Here is a 27,868-nt window from a genome sequence, read left to right as displayed (position 1 = left end):
CCTTCCAAGATATGTAAGGGTTATACCAATTGCAGCCTTTTACTATTTGCTGTCTTCTATCCCAGGTTTTATTTCCAGGTGAGTTTATACAGCTTGCGTCTGCCAAATCAGATTTTAAGCTCCTTCATGGGAGGGACTGTCCTGTTTTCTTTGTATTGCTCAGAGAAAAGAGTAAAGTTTTGTGCAAATAGCTGTTGATGACTGACTCATTCATTTAAAAGCCAAGTTTATGAGATTTCTGCAAACATTTTAATGTCTATCTTTCATGGAGTTTTATAAGAATAAAGTGCAATAGCTCTCATAAAGCTTCCTTCACAGATGAAAAATAACTTGTATTTGGGGGACAATTATGGCAGAGGAGGTATTTTATAGCCAGTGGTTTGGGTTAGAGGAGTTTTACAAAAAATAAATTAGTAGGCTGGGTGCGGTGGCTCACACCTGTAATCCCAGCACTTTGGGAGTCCGAGGCGGGCAGATCACGAGGTCAGGAGATCAAGACCATCCTGGCTAACATGGTGAACCCCCGTCTCTACTAAAAGTGCAAAAAATTAGCCGGGCATGGTGGCGGGCGCCTGTAGTCCCAGCTACTCGGGAGGCTGAGGCAGGAGAATGGTGTGAACCTGGGAGGCAGAGCTTGCAGTGAGCCGAGATTGTGCCACTGCACTCCAGCCTGGGCGACAGAGCAAGGCTCCGTCTTAAAAAAAAATTAGTGCCTTTTCTCATATTGGAATGAGGACTATTTTATATGTACTAACAACTAAACTTATTTTGCTTTTTTGGGGGAGGGGGTCTTTCATCCTAACTATTCACTTTTTTTCTCTCTTTTTGCATATTTGCTTAACATAGTTACTTTAAAAATATTAAAATTTATAGCTGGGACCCAGTAAGGTGGCTCACATCTGTAGTCCTAGCACTTTGGGAGGCCAAGGCAGAAGGATTGCTTGAGGCCAGCAGTTCAAGACCAGTCTGGTGAACACAGTGAGACCCCGTCATCTCCACACACAAAAAAACAAAAAATTCGTGAAGCATTCCATATTTTTTTCTGAGATAAAAAAAACTAAAAAGTTATAGCTGAAAAAGTTTAAATTGTATACCTTACATCATAAAGATCTTAGACTGTTTTAACTGTGAATCTTGCCTCTCACCTTTCACTTGATTGCTAGGTACTAGTCTAGTTCCACTCTGTGCTTATCCTCTAAAAATCAGTCATTTCTTTGCTCATCATTAAGCCTCACATACTGATCCTTTCTGCTGGGTTTATTTTTCCTCTTTCTAAACTACATCCTGGCCAGGCGCGGTAGCTCATGCCTATAATCCTAGCACTTTGGGAGGCCGAGGTGGGCAGATCACTTGAGGTCAGGAGTTCGAGACCAGCCTGGCCAACATGGTGAAACCCCGTCCGTACTAAAAATACGAAAAAATTAGCCAGGCACGGTGGAGCATACCTAGTCGCAGCTACTCTGGAGGCTGAGGCAGAAGAATTGCTTGAACCCAGGAGGCGGAGGTTGCAGTAAGCCAAGACTGCGCCACTGCACTCCAGCCTGGGTGACAGAGCAAGACTCTGTCTCAAAATAAATAAATAAACTACATCTTTCAGGACTTCTTTCAGCAAGGGTCTGTGAGTGGGAAATTGTCTTAGTCTTGGTTTGATAATGTCTTTATTTTATCCTCACTTTTGAATACCAGTTTAACTAGACAGGGAATTCTAAACCGACAGAAATTTTCCCCTTCATTTTGAAGATACTGCATTACCCTCTGTGCATTATCTACTGTTTGAAATAAGAAACCAGCTTTCGGTCTCTTGTTGTTTCTTTATAGATAACGTGACTTTCGGGGCTATCCTGAACATCTGTAGCACCCAGTGCAAAATTACAAATGGGGGATACCATATGTCTAAAAATTTTTAAGTCAGAAATCAAGCAAATAACTTGTTAAATAAAATATGTTCTACCCTCCTTTTTTTTTTTTTTTTTTAAGACACAGTCTCATTCTGTCATCCATCAGGTTGGAGTGCAGTGGCACAATCACAGTTCACTGCAGCCTCAACTTCCCAGGCTCAAGCAATCTTCTTGCCTCAGCCTCCTGAGTAGCTGGGACTACAGGCATGCACCACTACACCTGGCTAATTATTTTTTTTATTCTCTTAGAGATGGGGGTCTCGTTATGTAACTCAGGCTGGTCTTAAACTCCTGGGCTCAAATGATCCTCCAGCCTCAGCCTCCCAAAGCATCGGAATTACATGTGTGAGTTACCACACCCAGCCTATCCTCCTATCTTGACAGATACAGCTTTTTAGTGACTTGGATGGCCATACCTTGAATTTAGAAATCCTAGGGGTTCCATATTGGAACTTGGCAGTGTAGGGAGTGATTACTGAAGGTGTGGGTTGCCCCTCCACACCTGCGGGTGTTTCTCGTAAGGTGGAATGAGAGACTTGGAAAAGAAAAAGACACAAAGTATAGAGAAAGAAATAAGGGGACCAGCATTCAGCATATGGAGGATCCCGCCAGCCTCTGAGTTCCCTTAGTATTTATTGATCATTCGTGGGTGTTTCTCCGAGAGGGGGATGTGTCAGGGTCACAAGACAATTGTGGGGAGAGGGTCAGCAGACAAACACGTGAACAAAGGTCTTTGCATCATAGACAAGGTAAAGGATTAAGTGCTGTGCTTTTAGATATGCATACACATAAACATCTCAATGCTTTACAAAGCAGTATTGCTGCCCGCTTGTCCCACCTCCAGCCTTAAGGTGGTTTTTCCCTATCTCAGTAGATGGAACGTACATCGGGTTTTATACCGAGACATTCCATTGCCCAGGGACGGGCAGGAGACAGATGCCTTCCTCTTGTCTCAACTGCAAGAGGCATGCCTTCCTCTTATACTAATCCTCCTCAGCACAGACCCTTTACGGGTGTCGGGCTGGGGGACGGTCAGGTCTTTCCCTTCCCACGAGGCCATATTTCAGACTATCACATGGGGAGAAAAACCTTGGACAATACCTGGCTTTCCTAGGCAGAGGTCCCTGCGGCCTTCTGCAGTGTTTGTGTCCCTGGGTACTTGAGATTAGGGAGTGGTGATGACTCTTAACGAGCATGCTGCCTTCAAGCATCTGTTTAACAAAGCACATCTTGCACTGCCCTTAATCCATTTAACCCTGAGTGGACACAGCACATGTTTCAGAGAGCACGCGGTTGGGAGTAAGGTCATAGATTAACAGAATCTCAAGGCAGAAAAATTTGTCTTAGTACAGAACAAAATGGAGTCTCCTATGTCTAATTCTTTCTACACAGACACAGTAACAATCTGATCTCTCTTGCTTTTCCCCACAATTACCACCCTGGCCCCTTTCCCCTCACCTCATCCCCCTCCATTCCAATCTTGGCTTCATCTGGCACTGCAAGGGGCTTCACCCACATGCTTGTGGATACTTCTCTTCCAAACTCTGTCCACATTCCTCACAAACAGACAGGCCACCCCATGGCTCTAGGTGTGTGGAGTCTGCTGTTGAGGAGAAGGACCTAGGGAAGAGGCCCATGCAAATCTTGGAAGTGAGTTGGAGTTGTCTGGGCATAGAATTCCAAGGTCTTGGGCATTTGGACTATGGTTTAGTGTGAAGGGACAGACTTTGGGTAGGCATCTTTCCTTGATACTGCAATAACATTTTTATTTTATTTTAATTTCTATTTCTTTTTCGAGATGGAGTCCTGCTCTGTTGCCCAGGCTGGAGTGCAGTGGCACAATCTTGGCTCACTGCAACCTCCACCTCCTGGATTCTAGTGAGCCTCCTGCCTCAGCCTCCTGAATAGCTGGGACTATAGGCACGCACAACCACGCCTGGCTGATTTTTGTATTTTTAGTAGAGACAGGGTTTCACCATGTTGGCCAGGATGGTCTCGATCTCCTGACCTTGTGATCCACCCACCTAGGCCTCCCAAAGTGCTGGGATTACAGGTGTGAACCACCACACCCTACCCTGCAAATAACTTTCTTATTGGTTCCCCCCATCCAATCTGTTTTCCACACTGTATCCAGACAGAATTTTTTAAAAATGTAAATCATAGCATGTTACTCTCTTGTCTTAAAACCCTTTGAAGGCTTTCCATTGCATTTGAAATAAAATCCTTTAGGCTATGCATGGTGGCTCACATCTGTAATCCTAGCACTTTGGGAGGCCAGGGTGGATGGATTGCTTGAGCCCAGAAGTTTGAGACCAACCTGGACAATATGGTGAAACCGTCTCTACAAAAAAACTAGTGGGGCATGGTGGCATATGCCTGTAGTCCCAGTTACTTGGGAGGCTGAGGTGGGAGATCACCTGAATCTGGGGAGGTCAAAGCAGCAGTGAGATGTGATCGCACCACTGGAGTGCAGTTGCGTGATCTCGGCTCACTCCAACCTCCACCTCCCAGGTTCAGGCGATTCTCGTGCCTCAGACTTCTGAGTAGCTGGAATTACAGGCATGCGCCACCATGCCCGGCTAATTTTTATATTTTTAGTAGAGACAGGGTTTTGCCATGTTGGTCTCAAACTCCTGACCTCAGGTGATCTACTCGCCTTGGCCTCCCAAGGCGCTGGAATTACAGGTGTGAGCCACCGTGCCTGGCCACAGAAAAACTTTTAAAAAGATTACAAAGCTCTGGGTGGTACTTAAACATGCCTGACTCTTTGCGATTGGCTTTTATCAGAACTGTTTCTCTTTCTGGGACACACTCTCCTACCTGCTTTTCACAATGGCTGACATCTATCTGTTTATAGTTCTTGGCTTAAGTGTCACCTCTTCCAGGTACACCTCCCTGTTATCTGCTATCATTGCATCTTGTTCATTTCCTTCAGTGTACAAATCACAAATCTACTTTGCTTGTTTGCTGTCTTCTGCAAACTGTAATCTACACTGGAGAGACTGTCACAGATAAGATGTTCCCCGGAAGCCAACTGCGAGATGGAGATTAGCACATAGGAAGTTTATGAGGGGGCACTCTAATCAACACCCATTGAACAAAAGGAAATAGGATTGGGCATCACTCAGTCGCCGTACACTAGCTGTTCGGCACAGGCCTTACGCTGAGGCAGCTCTCTTCAGCTGAAGCCATCCCCAGAGGGATGACAGCTATAACCCAGGCAAGGCAGTCCACAGCACGTGATAGCATAGGGATATTTGTCCCCACCCAAATCTCAGGTTGAAATGTAATCCCCAATGTTGGAAGGTGGAGCCTGGTGAGAGGTGTTGGGATCACGGGGGAAGGTGCGGTGGGTCCTTCATGAATGGCTTGCGCCATCGTCTTGGTGATAAGTGAGCTCTCACTCTGAGTTCACGTGAGATCTGGCAGTTTTAAAAGTGTGTGGCATCTACCCCATTCCCTTCACTTGCTCCTGCTTTCACCATGTGACTTGCCTGTTTCCCCTTCACCTTCCACCATAACAGAAAAACAGCGCTATGCTTCCTGTAAAGCCTGCAGAACCATGAACCAACAAAACCTCTTTTCTTTATAAATTACCGAGTCTCAGATATTTCTTTATAGCAATGTGAGAACAGCCTAATACAGCAAGTGTCACTCAGATCTACTTTCTTTACAAGAATTCTGGGAGTGGCTCCTTTGGGACACTGGTGGGCCTCTCTTCCTGGGGATGACTTGTAAAAGGAGGGTTGGTAGGATGAACTACAGCCTCCCTGCCGCTGCAGCTGGTCTTGAGGCTATAGCTGATATTCATCCCCCCACCCCTCTGCTGTGAATTCTAGATTCTCCTCACCATCGACAAGTCCCTGTGAAGGTTTAGGTGACTTTTCTAGTGAGGTGACTCAGACTCTCAAAACTGAGGCATTCTGTCCCATTTGCCGTACCTTCTCAGGGTGTAGCTGCTGCACTTGTCCATTTGCCATCAAAATTGGCCAAGCTGGTACTAATAGATGTCCAAGTCAATGATCTGGGTATCAAACATATGCCTCCTGCCTCCATTGTGTAACAACAGCTGGACTGCCTCTTGATGATAAGAGTCAATCACCCCAACCGGGATCCTTTCCTTGCCTGCTGGCCCTTGGCATGAAAGGCCCAAAGTGCCTGCATGATGAGGTAGCTTAAAGTTCAATGAAGACTCTTGCTGTGTTCCCTGGTGGAAATGTTTCCCTGTGGGAAACCAAGACCTTCGACCCTGTGGGCTACATTTGTGAGGATGAAAACATAAATTCTTTAAGTGGGTCACTGGGACTGATAGCAAGTGGGGACACTGCTGCTCCCACACCATGGATTCATCTCCCAGGTATTCTCTTGGGGATACAGCACTATATAATGGTGACTGACTTCAGGCATTACTGCATCCTGGAGGGTAGTGCTTTTTAAAAAAATTTTTTTTTAATTTTAAGTTCTGGAATACATGTGCAGAATGTGCAGGTTTGTGACATAGGTAAACATGTGCCATGGTGGTTTGCTGCACCCATCAACCTGTCATCTAGGTTTTAAGCCCCACATGTATTAGGTATTTGTCCTAATGCTCTCCCTCCCCTTGCCCCCCACCCCCCGACAGGCCCTGGTGTGTGATGTTCCCCTCCCTGTGTCCATGTGTTCTCATTGTTCGACTCCCACTTATGAGTGAGAACTGTGATATTTGGTTTTCTGTTCCTGTGCTAGTTTGCTGAGAATGATGGCTTCCAGTTTCATCCATGACCCTGCAAAGGACATGATCCCATGCTTTTTTATGGCTGCATAGTATTCCATGGTGTGTATGTGCCACATTTTCTTTATCCAATCTATCACTGATGGACATTTGGGTTGGTTCCAAGTCCTTGCTATTGTAAATAGTGCTGCAGTAAACATACGTGTGCATGTGTCTTTACAGTAGAATGATTTATAATCTTTTGGGTATATATCCAGTAATGGGATTGCTGGGTCAAATGGTATTTCTGGTTCTAGATCTTTGAGGAATCACCACACTGTCTTCCACAGTGGTTGAACTAATTTACACTCCCACCAACAGTGTAAAAGCATTCCAAGCTTTATCCTCACAGGGTATCATTTCCAAGCTGGCACTTTAGCCAAGCTTTCAACAGGCTGTTCCATTGCTTATGAGGCCAGTGGCTTGGGTGGTGTGCCATATGATAGGTCCACTGGATTCCATGGTCATGTGACCACTGCTATATGTCCTTTGTTGTAAAGCTGGTCCCTTGGTCTGCTGCAATGATATGTGGAATGCCACCTTGGTGGATTAAATACAGCATAAGCCCTTGGATGGTCATGTTTGATGAGACTGCAGGCAGGAAAGGCAAACCCATACACAGAATACCTGCCTATTCCTGTGAAAATGAATGGCTGCTGCTTTCATTATGGAAAGAGTTCAATAGGGTCAACTTGCCATCAAGTGGCTGGTTGGTATCTTCAAGGGATATTGTTGTACTGAGTTTCAGCAACAGTTTCTGTCGGTGTCAGGGTGATTATTTGGCTGTGACAGTAGCTAGATTAACAACGGTAAGTGGGACATCATGCGGTTGGGCCCATGGATAGCCTCCTTTGCTTCCATGTCTCCTCTATGAATCCATTGTGCCAGGACTAGGGTGGCTGATGAAAAAGCTGGCTGACATCAACTGGCTGAGTCATTCCACTTGGTTATTTAATGCCTTTTCAATGGAAGATGCTCTTGGGACCTGTGGAGGAAAAGGATGGAAGCAAAACTGGCAGAAAGAGAAAGTGGGCTGCAGTGTAGTCACAACCAGCCCTCAGCCAACTCCGTGGGGAGTTCTAAAGCTGGATGATTCTTCAGAGATGTTCCCTGAGGAGGTGAAAGGGACAGGTATTTTTTTTCTTCTCTTTTTTTTTTTTTTGAGATGGAATCTTGCTCTGTGGCCCAGGCTGGAGTGCAGTGGTGCAGTCTTGGCTCACTGCAACCTCTGCCTCCTGGGTTCAAGCGATTCTCCTGCCTCAGCCTCCCGAGTAGCTGGGATTACAGGCACCAGCCACCACACCCAGCTAATTTTTCATATTTTTAGTAGAGATGGGGTTTCACCATGTTGGCCAGGCTGGTCTCGAACTCTTGGACTCAAGTGATCACCAGCTTTGGCCTCCCGAAGTGCTGGGATTACAGGCATGAACCACCGTGGATCAGGTCTTAACATTCCAACGTTGACTAGTCATTTGTTGCAGGCTGCCCCTAGAAGGTGACTGGACCTTGAATAAGGCAGCTTTCTTTAGCAAGACAGTCACTGAAGAAGGCTGTCAGCATACAAGCTTCCCAAAAGCTGGGGGAATAAATCCTTCAGTCTTAAAGGAGAGATTGGGTAATGCAGCATAACATTTATAAAAGAAAACATTACTGTTTTAATCACCAAGGTACACCCAGACCTTATTACAGTGCCTAGCACATGGCAGGCATTCAAAAGAGCTTTACGAATAAATAAATTACTGAAATATCCTGCTTTCTTAGTTTGAAATATAAAGGGCACATCTCATCCCATCTTACAATATTTTGCTATGAAAATTTCAAAGTTTAGCTGGACGTGGTGGCTCTCATCTATAATCCCAGCACTTTGGGAGGTCAAAGTGGGTGGATCACACATGGTGAAACCCCATCTCTACTAAAAATACAAAAATTAGCCAGACGTGATGGTGCACACCTGTAATCCTAGCTACTGGGGAGGCTGAGGCACAAGAGTCACTTGAACCTCGGAGGTGGAGGTTGCAGTAAGCTGAGATCACGCCACTGCAGTCCAACCTGGGCAAGAGAGCGAGACGCCATATCAAAAAAAAAAAAAAAAAATTCAAAGTTTAAATAAGAGTATAAAGAATAGCTCCTCGATTTAACAATTGCAAACATTTTGCCATATTTTCTCTTTCTTTATGGACATGGATATATACAGTATTAATTTTTTGTGTGAACCATTTGCAGACCTCATTACACTCTGTCCTTAATTATTCTGGTACACATCTCATAAAAATAGGGACATTCTTTCTTTGTTTTTTGTTTTGTTTTGTTTTGTTTTTTGAGACAAGGTCTTGCTCTGTTGCCCAGACTGGAGTGCAGTGGTGCAATCATAGCTCACTGCAGCCTTGACCTCCTGGACTCAAGCAATCCTCCCACCACAGCCTCCCGAGTAGCTGGGATCACAGCTGTGTGCCATCTTGCCTGGCTAATTTTTGGTAGAGATGGGGTTTTGTCATGTTGCCCAGGCTAGTCTCAGACTCCTGGGCTCAGGCAATCCTCCTGCCTTAGCCTCCCAAAGGGCTGGGATTACAGGCATAAGCCACCATGCCCAGCCAGGATATTCTTAATATTACTATTACCACATCTAAAAAACCCAGTAATCTCCTAATACTATCTAATATCCAGTCCATATTAAATTTCTGATTCTTTACAAAATATTATTTATAGCTTAAAAAAATTGGAACTAAGGGGCTGGGCGTGGTGACTCACACCTGTAATCCCAACATTTTAGGAGGCCAAGGCCAGAGGATCTTTTGAGCCCAGGAGTTTGAGGCTGCAGTGGGCTGTGATGGTGCCACTGCACTCCAGGCTGGGTGACAGAGTGAGACCCCCATCTCTTAAAAAATAAAATTGGAACCAGGATTCTACCTAAGGTTCATGCACTGCATTTGAATTTCATGTTTCTGTAGTCTCTTTCAATCTAGAACAGTCCCCCTCTTTTTTTTAACCCCTTAATTTTTCAATTTTAATTTTTTTTTGATATGGAGTTTTGCTCATGTTGCCCAGGGTTGAGTGCAATGGCGCGATCTCAGCTCACTGCAACCTTCGCCTCTGGGTTCAAGTGATTCTCCTGACTGAGCCTCCCAAGTAGCTGGGATTACAGGTGCCTGCCACCACGCTGGGCTAACGTTTTAAAATATTTTTAGTAGAGATGGAGTTTCACCATGTTGGCCAGCCTAGTTTCGAACTCCTGACCTCAAGTGATCTGCCTGCCTTGGCCTCCCAAAGTGTTATGATTACAGGTGTGAGCCACCGTGCCTGGCCTTCCCCCTAAATTTAACTTTTTGAGGAAACCAAGGCTAGAAAGGTTCTTGTCCGCCATTATGTATTTCTCTGATTGTTTCCTCATAAAGCCACTGAGTTTGTCCCAGGTAACTTCACCTTTAATATTCCAAATGAGTGAGTCAAGCCCCATCTGAGAATATTCTTACTACCTCCATCATCATCCCAGGGTCACTCTAAGAAGTCTTCAAGATGCATGTTAACATTCAGAGAACCAGTCCTGCTTCATAGTCAATTGCAGTCAGAACTTCTATGTCTCAGAAGACTAGAGACTGCGTATCTCCCACCAGAAGTTGGTGACCTCCTAATAAGCCATGGTGCTACCGCAGCTAAATGCAGGTGGAACAAGGACTACTGCTAATGAATAAAAAATAAACATTTCACCATCAGCTGACATGGACAGTGAAGAAATTCCATAATTAAGAAGCTCTCTTGGGCTGGGTACAGTGGCTCATACCTGTAATCCCAGCACTTTGGGATGCTGAGGTGGGAGGATCCCTTGGGTTCAGGAGTTCAAGACCAGCCTGGACAAAATAGTGAGATCCTGTGTCTACAAACAATAAACAGAAGTAGCCAGGTATGGTGGTATGCATCTGTAGTCCTAGCTACTCGGGAGGCTGAGGTGGGAAGGTCGCTTAAGTCCAGGAGGTGGAGACTGCAGTGAGCTGAGATCATGACACTGCACTCCAGCCTGGGTGACAGGGCGAGACCCTGTGTCAAAAAATAGAAATAAAAAAATAAAAAAGCTATTTTGCCTGCCAAAGGACAAAGAAGCAATTTTATTCATTTTTTATTTTTATTTTAATTTTATTTTTGAGACGGACTCTTACTCTGTTGCCCAGGCTGGAGTGCAGTGGCATGATCTTGACTCACTGCAACCTCTGCTTCCCGGGTTCAAGTGATTCTCCCACCTCAGCCTCCTGAGTAGCTGGGATTACAGGTGCCCACCACCACACCCAGCTAACTTTTGTATTTTTAGTAGAGACAGGGTTTCACCAGATTGGCCAGGCTGGTTTCAAACTCCTGACCTCAAGTAATCTACCTGCCTTGGCCTCCCAAAGTGCTGGGATTACAGGCGTGAGCCACCATGTCCGGACAAACCTTATGATATTTTGTTAGGTTCTTGACAGGTACTTTTCCCAACATAATCATGTGTTAGCATTAAGTGGAGTGGTTCTCCCTTTTCATATGCTGGAGGTTAAGCCCAGTTTCTGTCTTAAAGTACTACCAATAATTGAATTATTTTGCTCTATAGGAAAGGTTTGGAGTGCTCTAAAATGATCTTCTTTGGGGCCAGGCATGGTGGCTCACACCTGTAATCTTGGCACTTTGAGAGACTGAGGTAGGCAAACTGCTTGAGCTCAGGAGTTCGAGACCAGGCTGGCCAACATGGCAAACCCCGTCTCCACAGAAAATATAAATTAGCCCAGCCTGATGGCCCTCACCTGTGGTCCTAGCCACTCAGGAGGCTGAGGTGCTGAGGTGGGAAGATCACTTGAGCCCATGGAGGTTGAAGCTGCAGTGAGTTATGATCATGCCACTGCAGTACAGCTTGAGCAACAGAGCAAGACGCTGTCTCAAAAAATAAAAAAAATCATCTTCTTTGGAACAAGTAATTTTGGTATTTTTAGATAATAATCATAGAAAGCTTTTGAGGCTGGAAAAAAAGGTAAAAAATCACCTCGTGTTAGTCCAAGCCAGTTTTATTCTTATTTATTTATAGGGACAGCGTCTTGCTATGTTGTCCAGGCTGGTCTTGAACTCCTGGGCTCAAGCAATCCACCTACCTTGGCCTCCCAAAGCACTGGGATTATAGGCGTGAGCCACTGTGCCTGGCCTAGGCCAATTTTAGATGCAGAGCCTATGATGTGCCTGATAGAAAGTTATTCAATACAATAAATAACACCAATACCAGTAAATATGTCATTCTTTCAAGTACGTTAAAATTAACCTAATTTGGTTTCCTTTATCCTAGATGTGAATGAAGTCATCAAGGCATCAATATAGGGTTACTTGTTTTTGTTTTTTTGAGACAGAGTCTCACTCTGTCACCCAGGCTGGAATGCAGTGATGCGATCTTGGCTCACTACAACGTCTGCCTCCTGGGTTCAAGTGATTTTTGTGCCTCAGCCTCTCAAGTAGCTGGGATTACAGGCACGTGCCACCACAGCTGGCTAATTTTTGTATTTCTAGTAGAGACAGGGTTTTCCAAAGTTGGCCAGGCTGGTCTTGAACTCTTGACCTCAAGTGATTTGCCTGCCTTGGCCTGGGATTACAGGCGTGAGCCACTGCACCTACCTGTTTGTTTTTTCCTAAACAAATAGTACTGTTTCATGTGTCACTACTTTTGAACACATTGCTCTCTCCTGGAATGTCTTTTTCTTTCTTCTTATCTACTTCCTGTCCAATTGACTGTCTCATGAAGTTTCTCCCTGACTCCCTGATTTGTGGTCCCTGGTTTGTGTTCACTTAGCACCTTGTATCATAATACTTTTCACCCTGTACTGGAATAATGAACCAGACTACACATTCCTGATCAGCAACCATGTCTCATTCAGCTTTTAATCCTCCAAGATGCTCTAAGTATGGCATCTGACACATAAGCAGTGAGGGCTCAGGACATATTTGATTACTCACACCCCATGCCCTCGTTTTTCTCTCAGACACGTTTACACAAGTTCTTTTGATCGGGTTGCAACCAAAAGAAACTGATTTCAGTTTCTTTGAGCAAAATAGGCCTCTTCTAGTAAATTCACTCAACTGCCACTACTTTGGGCAAGCCACTTCATTCAGTGAGTATTAAGGGTCTATCACATGCCAGGCACTGTTCTAAACCCAGAAGAATCCTGTTTCAAAGAGTTTATAATCTAAGGGAGAAGACAGCAATAGACAATTCACCTTTTACAGGAAGTGCGCAGTCTATTTCTGGGCAGTGTGAGGTGTATCAGAATATATATAGTATTCTGGAAATCAGGGAAGAAGTTGCAGCTGACACTGGATGAACTTCAATTGCTAAAAAATCAGGGAAGAGGATGCTGGGAAGACAAGAGTAGGCGGTATTTGACCTGGATTTTGAAAGATGAGTAGGAAACTGATGTGTACTTTGGAGGCTGTTGAAAAAAACCAGAGCCAAACAGTAGTTGAAGTGGTAAAAACATTTTATTCAGGAACTAGTGCAACAGGAGCGAGACCTCAGAATAGATACAGAACTAAGCTCAATTCTCTTATTGCATTAGTTTCTTAATACCTTTTTTTTTTTTTTTTAATCATTGGCCCTGGTTTTCTTTAAGTGGGGGAGGTGGTGATTCAGGACATTTCAGATACAGACAAAAGAATGAACAAAGCAAAAAGGAGTAAAGAAACTTAGAGAAAAAGTAAATAATCCAAAGAAAGTTGAGTAGTCAAGGAAAACAAATTATTTGTAGCCAGAGCCTCGAGTAATGTTGGGGAAGTGGCAAGAGATGAGGGACGGTAGGACTTTTTTAATAATTCAAGTTACCAAAAGTGAAGTTATCTGATGATATTTAGAAAATGAAATGTTTTTCTGTTTATTCCTAGGAGCTCAAATGGGAAAGGTAAGTGAAAAAGTGGCTGGAATGCTATGCCAACAAGTTTGGATTTTATCCTGCAGCGCCAACTGGGAGTTCTCCGAGAGCTGTATGGTATTTCACAAAGGGACTGTAGTCTTTATAGGTGATAGGCTGGAGCAGCTCGTAGCAGTCCCTCTCCTGGCCTCAGTTTACTCGCTGGTAACACGAATCCGGTTGGACCAGATGCCCTCTTAGGTCCCGTCTAACCTCTATGGCATGCTTCCGAGGTACCTCTGCCTCTTTCCAATACCAGGACCTGTGCCTCATCTCGTCCTTCCTTCATACCTTTGTCCAGCTGCCACCTTCCCTAGTCCCTGGCCTGCCTCAGGTACTTTCAATCAGGAAGTGAGGGGCGGGGAGGGAGGGAGGGGCGGGGAGGGAGGGAGGCGCGTCTCCAGTAAAAACAAACTAGTCCCAGCTCCGCCGCCTTTCGTCCCAGGCAGCACCACCTGGGTGGTGCCCCGGGGCCAGATGCGCCCCAGAGTGGGCAGGGAGCCAAGTTTCTCGGTCGCTTTTCCGTCCTAGGTCTCTGGGGTGGTAGGCCGACCCTCCCCACAGCCAAGCCATCTCGGCGAGCAGAGCAGGAGCCCGTGCCTCGCGCGTTCCTCGTTCCTCAGAGACAAAAGCCTGTAAGTCCCGGCAGCAGCCACCGGATTTCATGGGGACACTCCAGTGGCAGGGCCTCGGGGCGGGCCTCAGACGGCCAATCGGCTTCTAAAGAATTCGGGTTCTAGGGCCCGAAGAGCAGGGTTTCGGCCGGGGCCGGGGCCGGGGCGGTGCGGGATGCTCGGCTGGGTAGCGTCCAGGGCGCGCGCTGCACCGGGTCACGTGAGGCGGCCGGGGCCACGTGACCCGGCGGGCCCGGCGCCCTGGCGCTCCTCCTCTTCGCTGCCGGTGGGCACCGCCGCTCGCTCGCACTTCTGCGCCCATCGGAGCTTCGGAGATCCCTGCGGTCCCGCGGGACGGCGCGGCAGCAGCTGACCTCGCAGGTAGCGTGTGGGCGCGGGGTCGAGCTCGCGGAGGCCTCTTCCCCCCCGGCCCTGCCACTGCTTCCCTTCCCGCAGGCCGGGCCGGGTGTGCCCCGTTACTCCTGCACCTCCCGCCTCCCTCGCTCGGGCTCCCGGGCAGTCCCTGCGGGCGCTGCGTCCGGGGCGAGGGATGGGGTCCCCGGCCCGGCCCCGCCAGCACCTCAGCTAATGTGCTCTCCTGCGAGGAGGAGGGAAGGATGGGGAGAGGCGAGGGAAAGTTTTCCCTGCCTCCCTCTCTTTTTTGAGGTGCACGGACTCGATTTTGCTCGTAGCTGAAGTCTGACTGCTGAGGGTGCCGTTTTACTGAGAGGAGACCTCCCCTCCGACTCTTCCTATTCTCTGTCCTTTCCAAGATCTTAGCATCTCTCCTTCGTCTCCTGAGAGTAGTGCTGTCACAAACCGTATTCTTTATCGTTTCCCTTTCCGACACAGAACCCACAAAGGCAGGGATTTTGTTAGTGAAGACCTTTATCCAGGCATGCGGTGAACTCTAAATAAGTGACGTTTCCCTTGTCTGCCTCTGATAAAGTACCTACCTGCTCGGTTTAAGGTGACTGTCGAGCACGCTGTGTTCTGCTCGCATAAGTGGCCTTTTGTTTTTATTTATTTGCATGTAAGACACTTTCAAGCCATCTGCGGAACTCTGCAGCTGGGGATTACAATTTTATAAAGCAGTCTTGTAATAATGCTTTTAGAAAACCAGATTCATGATCTTCCTTGCTTTTGCCCTATTCTTTTTTTGGGAGGACTAAAAGCCCTTAGAGGACAAAAACTGAGTTTCTGAAACTGGTGTGTATTGTGGGCTAATAACATTAAAACATCAAAGTATATAATGCCGGAAGGAATGGAAAAATGATTGAATCCTGAGGGCAGTTTATAGGTGCTTTAAACTTTAGAGTACTCATTTCAAGTGAGCACTGGGTGAATTTCACCCGTTTAAACTGCTTTCAGGGTCGAGGATGTAACTATATTTGGATTCTATTAATATAACAGTTCATCTGTGGGATGGACTTTAATCCATTTAATCCATTGTGTGAATATCAGTCTATTTATTAATACTCTAGACGGGTCCTTTTTCTTCTACCCGCTAGTCTGTTTCTCTTGAAGAGGAAGCATATTCATCTTTAAAGAGAATTTTTGCAAGTGATTTTTTTAAGTGTGTGATCCAAATGATAAAGTTCTGTGAACTTCAGAAAACAAGTAGCCATAAAAACCCAAAGCTGTCAAGCTTGTAGCTTTTAAAAAATTATTTGAAAATTTTAAAGCGTGCCCGTATGCTGCAGCAAGAACTTGGCTCCACCTAATATACGGGAGCTGGGAAGTCTGAAACAGTACCCTCCTTTTCCTGGGAGTCATTGTGGGGTAGATGAAACTGTGAAGGAAAGTGAAGACCTTTATTATGATGATGATATTCCTTCTGTGTGTACTACATTAAACAGTAAGTCATGCATAGGAAAGGAGGCTGGGGCCTCACAGAGTCTAGAATCTAGGCAGGGCATTTGGACACATTTCAAAATATTCTCTGGTTTTACAAAAAGTTAAAAATATTACATATTGGCCAGGCACAGTGGCTTACATCTGTAATCCCAGCATTTTGGGAGATTGAGGTGACAGATTACACGAGGCCAGGAGTTCAAGACCAGCTTGGCCAACATGGTGAAACCCCGTCTCTACTAAAAATACAAAAAATTAGCTGGGTGTGGTGGTGTGCGCCTGTAGTCCCAGCTACTCAGGAGGCTGAGGTACGAGAATTACCTGACCCGGGGAGGCAGAGGTTGCAGTGAGCCAAGATTGTGCCACTGCACTCCAGCCTGGGCGACACAGTGAGACTCCATCTCAAAAAAAAAAAGGACATGTTGTGTATGTGCTGAAGAATGCACAAGAGGGGTATGATGAGTGTTGTCTGAATTTAGCCAGAATAGACTTAGTAGAGGAGATCAGTTAATGAAATAATTATATAAGTCAACTATGTGTTAGATCACATTTAAAGCACACACACACACACACACACACACACACACACACAAAAGCACACTTCTTTCCTGGGGTAGAAAAGCTCACAGAGGAGACCAGATGGGTACCTCTAAAGACTTACGGTCTCCAGCTTTCTCTGGGCTTGGTCTTACCATCCTGCTAGGTTTCTCTGCTCAGTGCTCTTTCCTATCCTCCCTGGTGACTGCTTCAGACTTCACCATTTTACCCCCAGTTGCTCCACTCCACTTTTTTTTTTTTTTGAGACAGGGTCTCACTATGTCACCCAGTCTGGAGCACAGTGTGCCATGTGATCATAGCTCACTACAGCCTCAAACTCCCAGGCTCAAGTGATCCTCCCCACTCCCAAGTAGCTGGGACCACAGGTGCGCACCACCACATTCAACTAAATTTTTTATTTTTTGTAGAGACAGGGTCTCCCTATGTTGCCCAGGCTGGTCTTGAACACCTAGCCTCAAGCAGTCCTCCCGCCTTGGCCTCCCAAAATGTTGGGATTACAGGCGTGAGCAACCACACCCGGCCTCCACTCCACTGTTTATTGCTACCTCCCCTCTTACTCTTAGCAAAAAGCCTAACTCTTTCTTCATAGGGAAAAATAGGTGACCTCAGAAGAGAATGGTCTCCAAATGCCAATCAAAACCACAAGATACCACCTCCCATCCACTAGGATGGGTATAATACAAAAGACAGTAAATACTGGAGAAAGCAGCACTGTTGTACATTGCCGGTGGGCATGTAAAATGGAGACTCAGCGGGGAGAGAGAATGAGAATGAGAGAATGAGTATGTCTCCAGCATCTGGATTCCTAACCTTTAAACTGGCTTTCATTCACATTCACCCTTTCCTCCTCCTCTTGTGGAAGGAAGAAAAGGAAGACTTGCTCCTTTCTACAGTTTCTCTTGCATTTATTTATTTATTTATTTAGAGACAGAATTTTGCTTTTGTTGCCCGGGCTGGAGTGCAATGGTGTGATCTTGGCTCACTGCAACCTCCGTCTCCCGAGTTCAAGTGATTCTCCTGCCTCAGGGTCCTGAGTAGCTGCGATTACAGGCACCCACCACTATGCCCAGCTAATTTTTTTTTTTTTTTTTTTTTTTTTTAGCATTTCTTGTTACTTTTATTTTTTTATTTTTTTTTATTGATCATTCTTGGGTGTTTCTCGCAGAGGGGGATTTGGTAGGGTTACAGGACAATAGTGGAGGGAAGGTCAGCAGATAAGCAAGTGAACAAAGTTCTCTGGTTTCCCTAGGCAGAGGACCCTGCGGCCTTCCGCAGTGTTTGTGTCCCTGGGTACTTGAGATTAGGGAGTGGTGATGGCTCTTAACGAGCATGCTGCCTTCAAGCATCTGTTTAACAAAGCACATCTTGCACCGCCCTTAATCCATTCAACCCTGAGTGGATACAGCACATGTTTCAGAGAGCACAGGGTTGGGGGTAGGGTCACAGATCAACAGGATCCCAAGGCAGAAGAATTTTTTCTTAGTACAGAACAAAATGAAAAGTCTCCCTTGTCTACCTCTTTCTACACAGACACGGCAACCATCCGATTTCTCAATCTTTTCCCCACCTTTCCCCCCTTTCCATTCCACAAAACCGCCATTGTCATCATGACCCGTTCTCAATGAGCTGTTGGGTACACCTCCAAGCCGGGGTGGTGGCCGGGCAGAGGGGCTCCTCACTTCCCAGTAGGGGCGGCCGGGCAGAGGTGCCCCTCACCTCCCGGACGGGGCGGCTGGCCGGGCAGGGGGCTGACCCCCCCCCACCTCCCTCCCGGTCGGGGCGGCTGGCCGGGCAGAGGGGCTCCTCACTTCCCAGTAGGGGCGGCCGGGCAGAGGCGCCCCTCACCTCCCGGATGGGGCGGCTGGTCAGGCGGGGGGCCGAACCCCCACCTCCCTCCCGGACAGGGCGGCAGGCTGGGCAGTGGGCTGACCCCCCCACCTCCCTCCCGGACGGGGCGGCTGGCCAGGCGGGGGGCTGACCCCCCACCTCCCTCCCGGACAGGGTGGCAGGCTGGGCGGTGGGCTGACCCCCCCACCTCCCTCCCGGACGGGGCGGCTGGCCGGGCTGAGGGGCTCCTCACTTCCCAGTAGGGGCGGCCGGGCAGAGGTGCCCCTCACCTCCCAGACGGGGCGGCTGGCCAGGCGGGGGGTTGACCCCCCCACCTCCCTCCCGGACAGGGTGGCTGGCCGGGCGGGGGGCTGACCCCCCCACCTCCCTCCCGGACAGAGCGGCTGGCCGGGCAGAGGGGCTCCTCACTTCCCAGTAGGGGCGGCCGGGCAGAGGCGCCCCTCACCTCTCGGACCGGGTGGCCGGCCAGGCGGGGGGCCGAACCCCCACCTCCCTCCCGGACAGGGCGGCAGGCTGGGCGGTGGGCTAACCCCCCCACCTCCCTTCCGGACGGGGCGGCTCGCCGGGCGGGGGGCTGGCCCCCCCACCTCCCCCGCGGACGGGGCGGCTGGCCGGGCGGGGGACTGACCCCCCCCACCTCCCTCCTGGACGGGTTGGCTGGCCGGGTGGGGGGCTGACCCCCCCACCTCCCTCCCGGACAGGGTGGCAGGCTGGGCGGTGGGCTGACCCCCCCACCTCCCTCCCGGACGGGGCGGCTGGCCGGGCTGAGGGGCTCCTCACTTCCCAGTAGGGGCGGCCGGGCAGAGGCGCCCCTCACCTCCCGGACGGGGCGGCTTGCTTGGCGGGGGGCTGACCCCCCCACCTCCCTCCCGGACGGGGCGGCTGGCCGGGCGGGGGGGGCTCCTCACTTCCCAGTAGGGGCGGCCGGGCAGAGGTGCCCCTCACCTCCCGGACGGGGCGGCTGGCCAGGCGGGGGGTTGACCCCCCCACCTCCCTTCCGGACGGGGTGGCTGGCCGGGCGGGGGGCTGACCCCCCCACCTCCCTCCCGGACAGAGCGGCTGGCCGGGCAGAGGGGCTCCTCACTTCCCAGTAGGGGCGGCCGGGCAGAGGCGCCCCTCACCTCTCGGACCGGGTGGCCGGCCAGGCGGGGGGCCGAACCCCCACCTCCCTCCCGGACAGGGCGGCAGGCTGGGCGGTGGGCTAACCCCCCCACCTCCCTTCCGGACGGGGCGGCTCGCCGGGCGGGGGGCTGGCCCCCCCACCTCCCCCGCGGACGGGGCGGCTGGCCGGGCGGGGGACTGACCCCCCCCACCTCCCTCCTGGACGGGTTGGCTGGCTGGGCGGGGGGCTGACCCCCCCACCTCCCTCCCGGACAGGGTGGCAGGCTGGGCGGTGGGCTGACCCCCCCACCTCCCTCCCGGACGGGGCGGCTGGCCGGGCTGAGGGGCTCCTCACTTCCCAGTAGGGGCGGCCGGGCAGAGGCGCCCCTCACCTCCCGGACGGGGCGGCTTGCTTGGCGGGGGGCTGACCCCCCCACCTCCCTCCCGGACGGGGCGGCTGGCCGGGCGGGGGGGGGGCTCCTCACTTCCCAGTAGGGGCGGCCGGGCAGAGGTGCCCCTCACCTCCCGGACGGGGCGGCTGGCCAGGCGGGGGGTTGACCCCCCCACCTCCCTTCCGGACGGGGTGGCTGGCCGGGCGGGGGGCTGACCCCCCCACCTCCCTCCCGGACAGAGCGGCTGGCCGGGCAGAGGGGCTCCTCACTTCCCAGTAGGGGCGCCCGGGCAGAGGCGCCCCTCACCTCTCCGACCGGGTGGCCGGCCAGGCGGGGGGCCGAACCCCCACCTCCCTCCTGGACAGGGCGGCAGGCTGGGCGGTGGGCTAACCCCCCCACCTCCCTTCCGGACGGGGCGGCTCGCCGGGCGGGGGGCTGGCCCCCCCACCTCCCTCCCGGACGGGGCGGCTGGCCGGGCGGGGGACTGACCCCCCCCCACCTCCCTCCTGGACGGGTTGGCTGGCCGGGCGGGGGGCTGACCCCCCCCACCTCCCTCCCGGACGGAGCGGCTGGCCGGGCAGAGAGGCTCCTCACTTCCCATTAGGGGTGGCCGGGCAGAGGCGCCCCTCACCTCCCGGACAGGGTGGCTGGCCGGGCGGGGGGCTGATCCCTCCACCTCCCTCCCGGACGGGGTGGCTGGCCGGGTGGGGGGCTGACCCCCCCACCTCCCTCCCGGACGAGGTGGCTGCCGGGCGGAGACGCTCCTCACTTCCCAGACGGGGTGGCTGCTGGGCGGAGGGGCTCCTCACTTCTCAGACGGGGCGGTTGCCAGGCAGAGGGTCTCCTCACTTCTCAGACGGGGCGGCCGGGCAGAGACGCTCCTCACATCCCGGACTGGGCAGCAGGGCAGAGGTGCTCCCCACATCTCAGACGATGGGCGGCCGGGCAGAGAGGCTCCTCACTTCCCAGATGTGATGGCGGCCGGGAAGAGGCGCTCCTTGTTTCCTAGATGGGATGGCGGCCGGGCAGAGACGCTCCTCACTTTCCAGACTGGGCAGCCAGGCAGAGGGGCTCCTCACATCCCGGACGATGGGCGGCCAGGTGGAGACGCTCCTCACTTCCCAGACGGGGCGGCAGCCGGGCAGAGGCTGCAATCTCGGCACTTTGGGAGGCCAAGGCAGGCGGCTGGGAGGTGGTTGTAGCGGGCCGAGATCACGCCACTGCACTCCAGCCTGGGCACCATTGAGCACTGAGTTAACCAGACTCTGTCTGCAATCCCGGCACCTCGGGAGGCTGAGGCTGGCTGATCACTCGCGGTTAGGAGCTGGAGACCAGCCCAGCCAACACAGCGAAACCCCGTCTCCACCAAAAAAATACGAAAACCAGTCAGGCGGGGTGGTGCGCGCCTGCAATCGCAGGCACTCGGCAGGCTGAGGCAGGAGAATCAGGCAGGGAGGTTGCAGTGAGCTGAGATGGCAGCAGTATAGTCCAGCTTCGGCTCGGCATCAGAGGGAGACCGTGGAAAGAGGGGAGAGGGGAGAGGGGAGAGGGGAGAGGGGAGAGGGAGAGGGAGAGGGAGAGGGAGAGGGAGCTAATTTTTTTGTATTTTTAGTAGAGATGGGGTTTCACCATGTTGGCCAGGCCAGTCTCGAACTCCTGACATCAGATGATCCACCTGCCTCGGCCTCCCAAAGTGCTGGGATTACAGGCACGAGCCACTGCGCCAGGCGCTTCTGTTGCACTTCTGCTTCAGATCCCATTCCCTGCTACTTTCTTAAGGCCCATTGAGTTGTTATATCCTCTCCTCTTTGATGTTTCTACTGGCTCCTTCCCATTAACTCAAACATGTTCAAGCCTCTAACAATGTTTACATTAAAAAGATTAACAGAAAACGTCCTGCAACTCCATCACATTCTGTGATTACTATGCGATTTCTCATTTTTCCTTCAGAGTGAAATTTCTTGAACAAGTTGTTTATACTCATGGTTTCCTTTTCTTCACCTTTCACATACACCTCAACCTGCTGCAACCTGGCCTCTTCCACCCACAACCTCAGTGAAACTGTTCTTGTTAAGGTCACTGATAATTCTCCTTGTTAAATCCAATGGAAGTTTCTCCACCCTTCCCTCGTTTGGTGTCTCAGCAGCATTCGACACTAGCATGCCTCTTGCCTGTGATGCTCAAGTCCCCAGATCTCTGTGACACTCTGTCTCCTGGTTTTCCTCCTGGTCTACCTCTTCCTTCACAGTCCCTTCTAGGGGGTACTCCCTGTCCCTTTCCTGTTGGAGTTTCTTAGAGTTCTTCTTAAGGTACTCTGCTCTCCTTATTCCACTTGCTTTTTTCCTGGGTGATTTCATGCCAGATCTCCAAATCTCCAATCCAGACCTTTCTTGAGCTTCAGATTTCTAAATCCATCTGTTGGGACTTGTCCGCTTTAATATCCCACAGGTACCTGGCACAAATGTCCATAGTAGGACTCATCACCCCTGAGGCCTGATGTGCTTTCTGCTGTAGTGAGTGGCAGCACAGTTCTCTCTCACTCAAGCTCAGCGTCTGCCTGTGATCTTCGGCTCTGCCTTTCTGCTTATCCGGTGCTCCTTGTCCCATTCAGCCAGTTGCAGAATCTTCTTGATTTTCCTTCTTGTTCAGTTTTCTCCATTTCCCTGGCGTGGGCTTCAATCCCTTCTTTTCTGGCTTACCATAGCCATCTGGACTTCCTCTAAGCACTCCTTTGTCGTCTCATGTCTCTGTGGTCAGCCAAAGTAATCTTTCATAGACCTACATCTGTTTATGCCACTTCCCTGCTTAAGACCCTTCAGGGATTACCTGGTGCTCTTAGAATAAAGCCTGAGTTGTTTGGCTGCAGCCATGCTGACTTTCTTTCAGTTCCTCCACCAGAGCCTTACCTGGCATGAGTGCTCACTGTTGCAGGCGCCTGCTTCTCTTTAGGTAGCTGAAGCATACTTCCCAATTCTGTTGCCTCCACAGCATCTGACCAGCCACACTGTTGTGAGCATCTGTTTATGTGTCTAGATCCCCCCACCCCATGTAATTTCTGTTGGTGTTGGCTCTGTGTCCTGTTTACCTAAGAAAATTTATTGAATTAATAGTGTATGGTTCTGCCAGTCCATTGCTGGAATTTCAGTTTGGCTTTAGGTCATTGCAGGGTACAGTTGATACTTTTCATACAACTGGGGACTAATAGATGAAATCACTTTTGGGATATCCACATGAGAAAGATTCATGAAACCATATTTAGATTTGAATTTGACCCACCAATTCCAGCCTTGAATTCATTTGGAAAATAAAATGAAGTATTATATTTTATCCATTTCTTTTTTCTTTTTCAGACAGGATCTTGCTCTCTTGCCCAGACTGGAATACAGTGGTGTGAACACGGCTCACTGCAGCCTCAACCTCCTGGACTCAGGTGATCTTCCCACCTCAGCCTCTTGAGTAGCTGGGACTAACTACAGGCGCACACCATTATGACTGGCTAATCTTTTTATTTTTAAGGAAATGGAGTCTCGCCATGTTGCCCAGGCTGGTCGTGAATTCCTGGGTTCAAGTGATCCTCCTGCCTTCGCCTCCCAAAATGCTGGGATTACAGGTGTGAGCCACTTCACCCAGCCATCTATCCATTTCTTTAAACTTTGACCCATCATTGGTTTTTTTGTTCTGTTTTGTGACACCTGTTTGTTTGGTTTAACAAAGAACAAACTTACAGAAAAAACGTTATTTCTAATCATCGATATTTCTTTTCTGGTTTCCTTTTGAAAACAACAGTATCCTATAAAAGCAATACTTTTATAAGATCTCAGTCAGCTGCACAACCCTAGATATGTTATTTTTTTCACTGCTAATGCTATTGCCACTTGGTTCATTTGCTTTTCGAGCACATGGCTCAGGTTAGAAGTGAGATGAGATGAAATGAATGAGATGAAAGCAGCCCCTTGGATGATGGGACTAAAGAAATGCTTACAGAGGCCATTATTGCAAATTGTGCTTCAAGTCAAATAACTTATTAGTGGTTGGGAAATGACAGTTGTAGGAACTTACATTTTCCTCTAAAATTAGTGATGAATTTGAACAAAACTTATGAAACAAAGGGTAGGCACAATCAGTTAGAGAATTCTAAAACACTAGTCATACTGTTCTCTAAATGAAGGTGGGGGTATTATCTTCACTCACCTGTACAGGTGGCTTCAGCTTGAAGGATGACAAACTACTTTGGGAGAAGGCTACATTCTCAGACTCCTTAGTCAAGCATTCAGGGCATTCTTCCTTTCCCTTTCATTCTTTTTTTTTTCTGAGACAAGTCTCGCTCTGTCACCCAAGCTGGAGTGCAGTGGCACCATCTCGGTTCACCGCGAGCTGTGCCTCCCGGGCTCACGCCATTCTCCTGCCTCAGCCTGTGGAGTAGCTGGGACTACAGGCGCCCACCACCAGGCCCGGCTAATTTTTTTGTATTTTTAGTAGAGACGGGGTTTCGCTGTGTTAGCCAGGATGGTCTTGATCTCCTGACCTCGTGATCCGCCTGCCTCGGCCTCCCAAAGTGCTGGGATTACAGGTGTGAGCCACCACGCCCGACCTCCCTTTCATTCTTGTAGTACTGTGTGTTTGCAGAAGAGAGAAGTGGATGACAGCTGTTCTAGCAGCTGGGGCAATAACATATTAGTGTCTCAGCACATCTTCGAAACTTTGCCTGTGATTTGCAGCCCTTATACCATAGAGTGGGTGAAATGGTTTTAAGTTTTATTTTTATTTAAAAATGTTTGAGGCTGATTCTTAGAGGCTTATCTGGACCTGAGAAATACATTTGGTATCTCAATGAGACTGAGCATTTGCTGAGTCTCAAAAAGCCCATCAGAATTATATGTAAGAAATTGGTAAGAGTAACATTTGGCTGTTTGTACCTTGAGAGGGTTTTTGAATTGCTTTTGCTGTAGCATAGATGGAAGACATAAGTTGTAATGTTGTATACCAAAGTTTACCCCAAACCGTAGAGCTCTCTTATTTGAATGTTTTTCTGGAATTAAATGGATTCAGAAATAAAGATTGTCATACCCTTCAATCTTTTGTGCTCAAATGGGAACATTTATTGCTAAAAAAGGAAGAAGGCTATGAAGAACACTTGTTCTTCTAGGAAACTGGATGATCTTCACTGAGGAAAGGCTCACATTTTATCATCTGCTGGAATATGGAGAATTTGGTTTCTGGGATTTCGTGTAATTGTTTTCTGTTATATACAATTTTTATATAGTTGTCACTAGTTTGCACATAATTATTTCCCATTTGACATATTAACATGTGTCACATGGACCATATACTTGCATGGTACATTCATTTCCTTAATTATTCCAGTTGTATTTGCATTCTAGTTTTCCACTTACTTAGGATCTGACTTTCCATTAGACCTTCAGTTCCTCAGAGGCAGAGACCATGATTGTATTCTTTATGATGTCCCTGGCATTCTTGGTATCTGGGGTCATTGCAGAAGAAGAATTAATGTATGCTATTAAAGTCAGCTCTCTGTATCCATGGATTCCACATCTGTGGATTCAACCAACCTCAAATTGCAAATATTAAAAATTGCATTTGTACTGAACATGTAGAGTATTTTTTTCTTGTCATTATTCCCCAAGCAATAAGCATTAACAACTATTTACCAAGCATTTACATTGTATTAGGTATTATAAGTAATCTGGAGATCATTTAAAGTATATGGGAGGATGTGTGTATGTTATATGCAAATACTATGCCATTTTCTATGAGGGACTTGAGCATCTGTGGATTTTAGTATCTGCAGGAGGTCCTGGAACAGGTCCCCCACGGATACTGAGGGACAACTGGATTTTGTTCACATTAGCATACAATAGTACTTTTTTCCAAGGCCCTTTAGATTTCATCACTAGCTCATTAACTATAAATAAATTTTTTTCATAAGACAGCTTAGCAACTTAAACTGATAAGTAAAATCATCACCCATTCAGTTTACAAAAATAGAGAAACCTCTATTAGGAATTTTCAGTGTATGTGTAAATGCTTTAATTCAAAGTTTTTGCAATTAAAAATATCATTTTGCATATTAGAAGTTGCTGTTTTGAGTAGTTTAAAGCTTGCTGTAGCTTGTATGCTGAAGAATGTTTAGGCTACTTAAAATGATTGTTCCAACATTCAGAGCCCTTCCAGTTTCCTCTGGCTATCAGCTTCCATAATAAAGAATGACACAAACTCATTTCATGCTTCTAAAATGACACCAGAAGCATCAGAATCTTGGTGCTAGCCAATGCTGAAGGATTGCTTACTCTTTTCCCACTCTTTTCCTTAGCTCTAAGGTCAGTAGAAGCCAGATCTAAAGGTAGAATATCCTATTGGTGGCATTTAAAAGCCAGTACATACAGCAATTTAAACTAGCCCAAACAACTACATTCTGGTTAGTTGAGGTCTGTGTGGAAGCCATGTGCTTACAGATCAACCCTAAATTTCCACTGTTGTTTAATATTGAGAACATTATTTCATCAAAACCAGTTTTCCTGTACCATTTCTCTCCATTTCCTGTTGTTTTTAAAATCTCCATAAGCATGTTGAAATATATTTTTGCTAGATCAGTAAAATAAACTAAAATAAAATTAACCTTTCCTTAATATTTGTTCCTTGGGGAAAGTAAAATAAATGTGCTCTTAGAGGAATTAAAAGATTAGTTGCTACATTACTCCTTCAGCCTTCCAGTTCTAAATGTAGATTTCTAAAATTGGAAGGCCTGTGTTTGTCCTGACTGAATTTGCTTTCAGAGTATAAAGTAAAATAACCTTTTCTTCCTCATGCCACAAGTTCTCTGAGGGACAGTGCCAATAGCTAGGATAAGCCATGCCAGGGAATGGGATATTGATCTGTAGGACTAATGGACGTAGGATAAGTGCAGTGGGGATACAGGATGTATTTTCAAGTGCCAGAGAAAATACGAAGAGCCAAGTGGGTTGGCGTATTATCTTTAAGGACGTTACACTCTTTCTACCTCTGCTTGCATTTTTGCGTTCCTCTTTTCTTTCCTTGCACCCTTGTTTTATCTTTATACAGTAAAAAAAAAAAGTCATTGATTCACCTAGTAATAACTCATAAAGAGTGGTAATTCAGGCTGCAACACATTAATATTGTTTTTCAGAAAGTATTTCCTAAATAAAATATGGAAGGCTTGCAAAAAATTACTATCTTAGTGAGGTACTTCAGAAGTAACTATTTAAAGATGACTGACATTCTAATTACAGCTCATCATTTTTATAATTATCAAGATGACAAGCCCTGGAAGGACCTGTCATCTTAGCAATTTGTTTGGTCTGGTTTAAATTGCTGTATGCACTGGAAAATTCTAAGAAGGCTATATTTCTTTTATAAATGCTCCATTGAGAATTTCCCTAATCTGAACTTATATTCTCAAGACATGATTAAAACAGTATGATTTTACTTTTCCAAACACATTTTTTAGGACTGAAACCTTTCTATATTTAATTTTAGAAATATATCTTTGAGTTTATTAATGCAGTCTTGATAAAAGCCCACAGGATGATTATTTGATTTTTAAAAATCGGGGTAAAAGGTATATAGTGTAAAATTTACCATTTTAATGATTTTTAATTACACATTTTAGTCACATTATGTACATTCACATTGTTGTACAATCATCACCACCATCAATCTCTAGACTACTTAAAAAAAAATCATCTCAACTTTTTTTTTTTTTTTTTTGCGATGCCTGTCGCCCAGGCTGGAGTGCAGTGGTGCGATCTTGGCTCACTGCAAGCTCCGCCTCCCAGGTTCATGCCATTCTCCTTCCTCAGCCTCCGAGTAGCTGGGAGTACTGGTGCCCGCCACCACACCCGGCTAATTTTTTCGTATTTTTAGTAGAGACGAGGTTTCACCGTGTTAGCCAGGATGGTCTCGATCTCTG

At 48.0% G+C, this 27,868-nt stretch overlaps 1 protein-coding gene across 5 annotated transcripts in view; it reads left to right on the top strand.

Annotated features, from left to right (window-relative positions):
- The first annotated feature begins 13,911 nt into the window (after positions 1–13,911).
- Positions 13,912–27,868, top strand: part of RCBTB1 (RCC1 and BTB domain containing protein 1) — a 57,870-nt gene continuing 43,913 nt past the window's right edge. The window contains exons 1-2 of one of the 5 annotated variants that reach the window (XM_031001339.3): positions 13,912–14,188; positions 23,271–23,350. The gene's annotated coding sequence lies outside the window, so the exon portion shown is untranslated. Of the gene's footprint in view, positions 14,189–14,335; positions 14,549–23,270; positions 23,351–27,868 lie in introns of those variants that run through there. The other 4 variants (XM_055359853.2, XM_031001337.3, XM_031001338.3 and 1 more) reach the window with 4 other exon arrangements.

This window comes from Gorilla gorilla, chromosome 14, assembly GCF_029281585.2.
Source record: "Gorilla gorilla gorilla isolate KB3781 chromosome 14, NHGRI_mGorGor1-v2.1_pri, whole genome shotgun sequence".
In the NCBI taxonomy this organism is placed as follows: Eukaryota; Metazoa; Chordata; class Mammalia; order Primates; family Hominidae; genus Gorilla; species Gorilla gorilla.
Note: the sequence above shows the minus strand (reverse complement) of the source record. Positions and strands in the feature narration are given on the sequence as shown.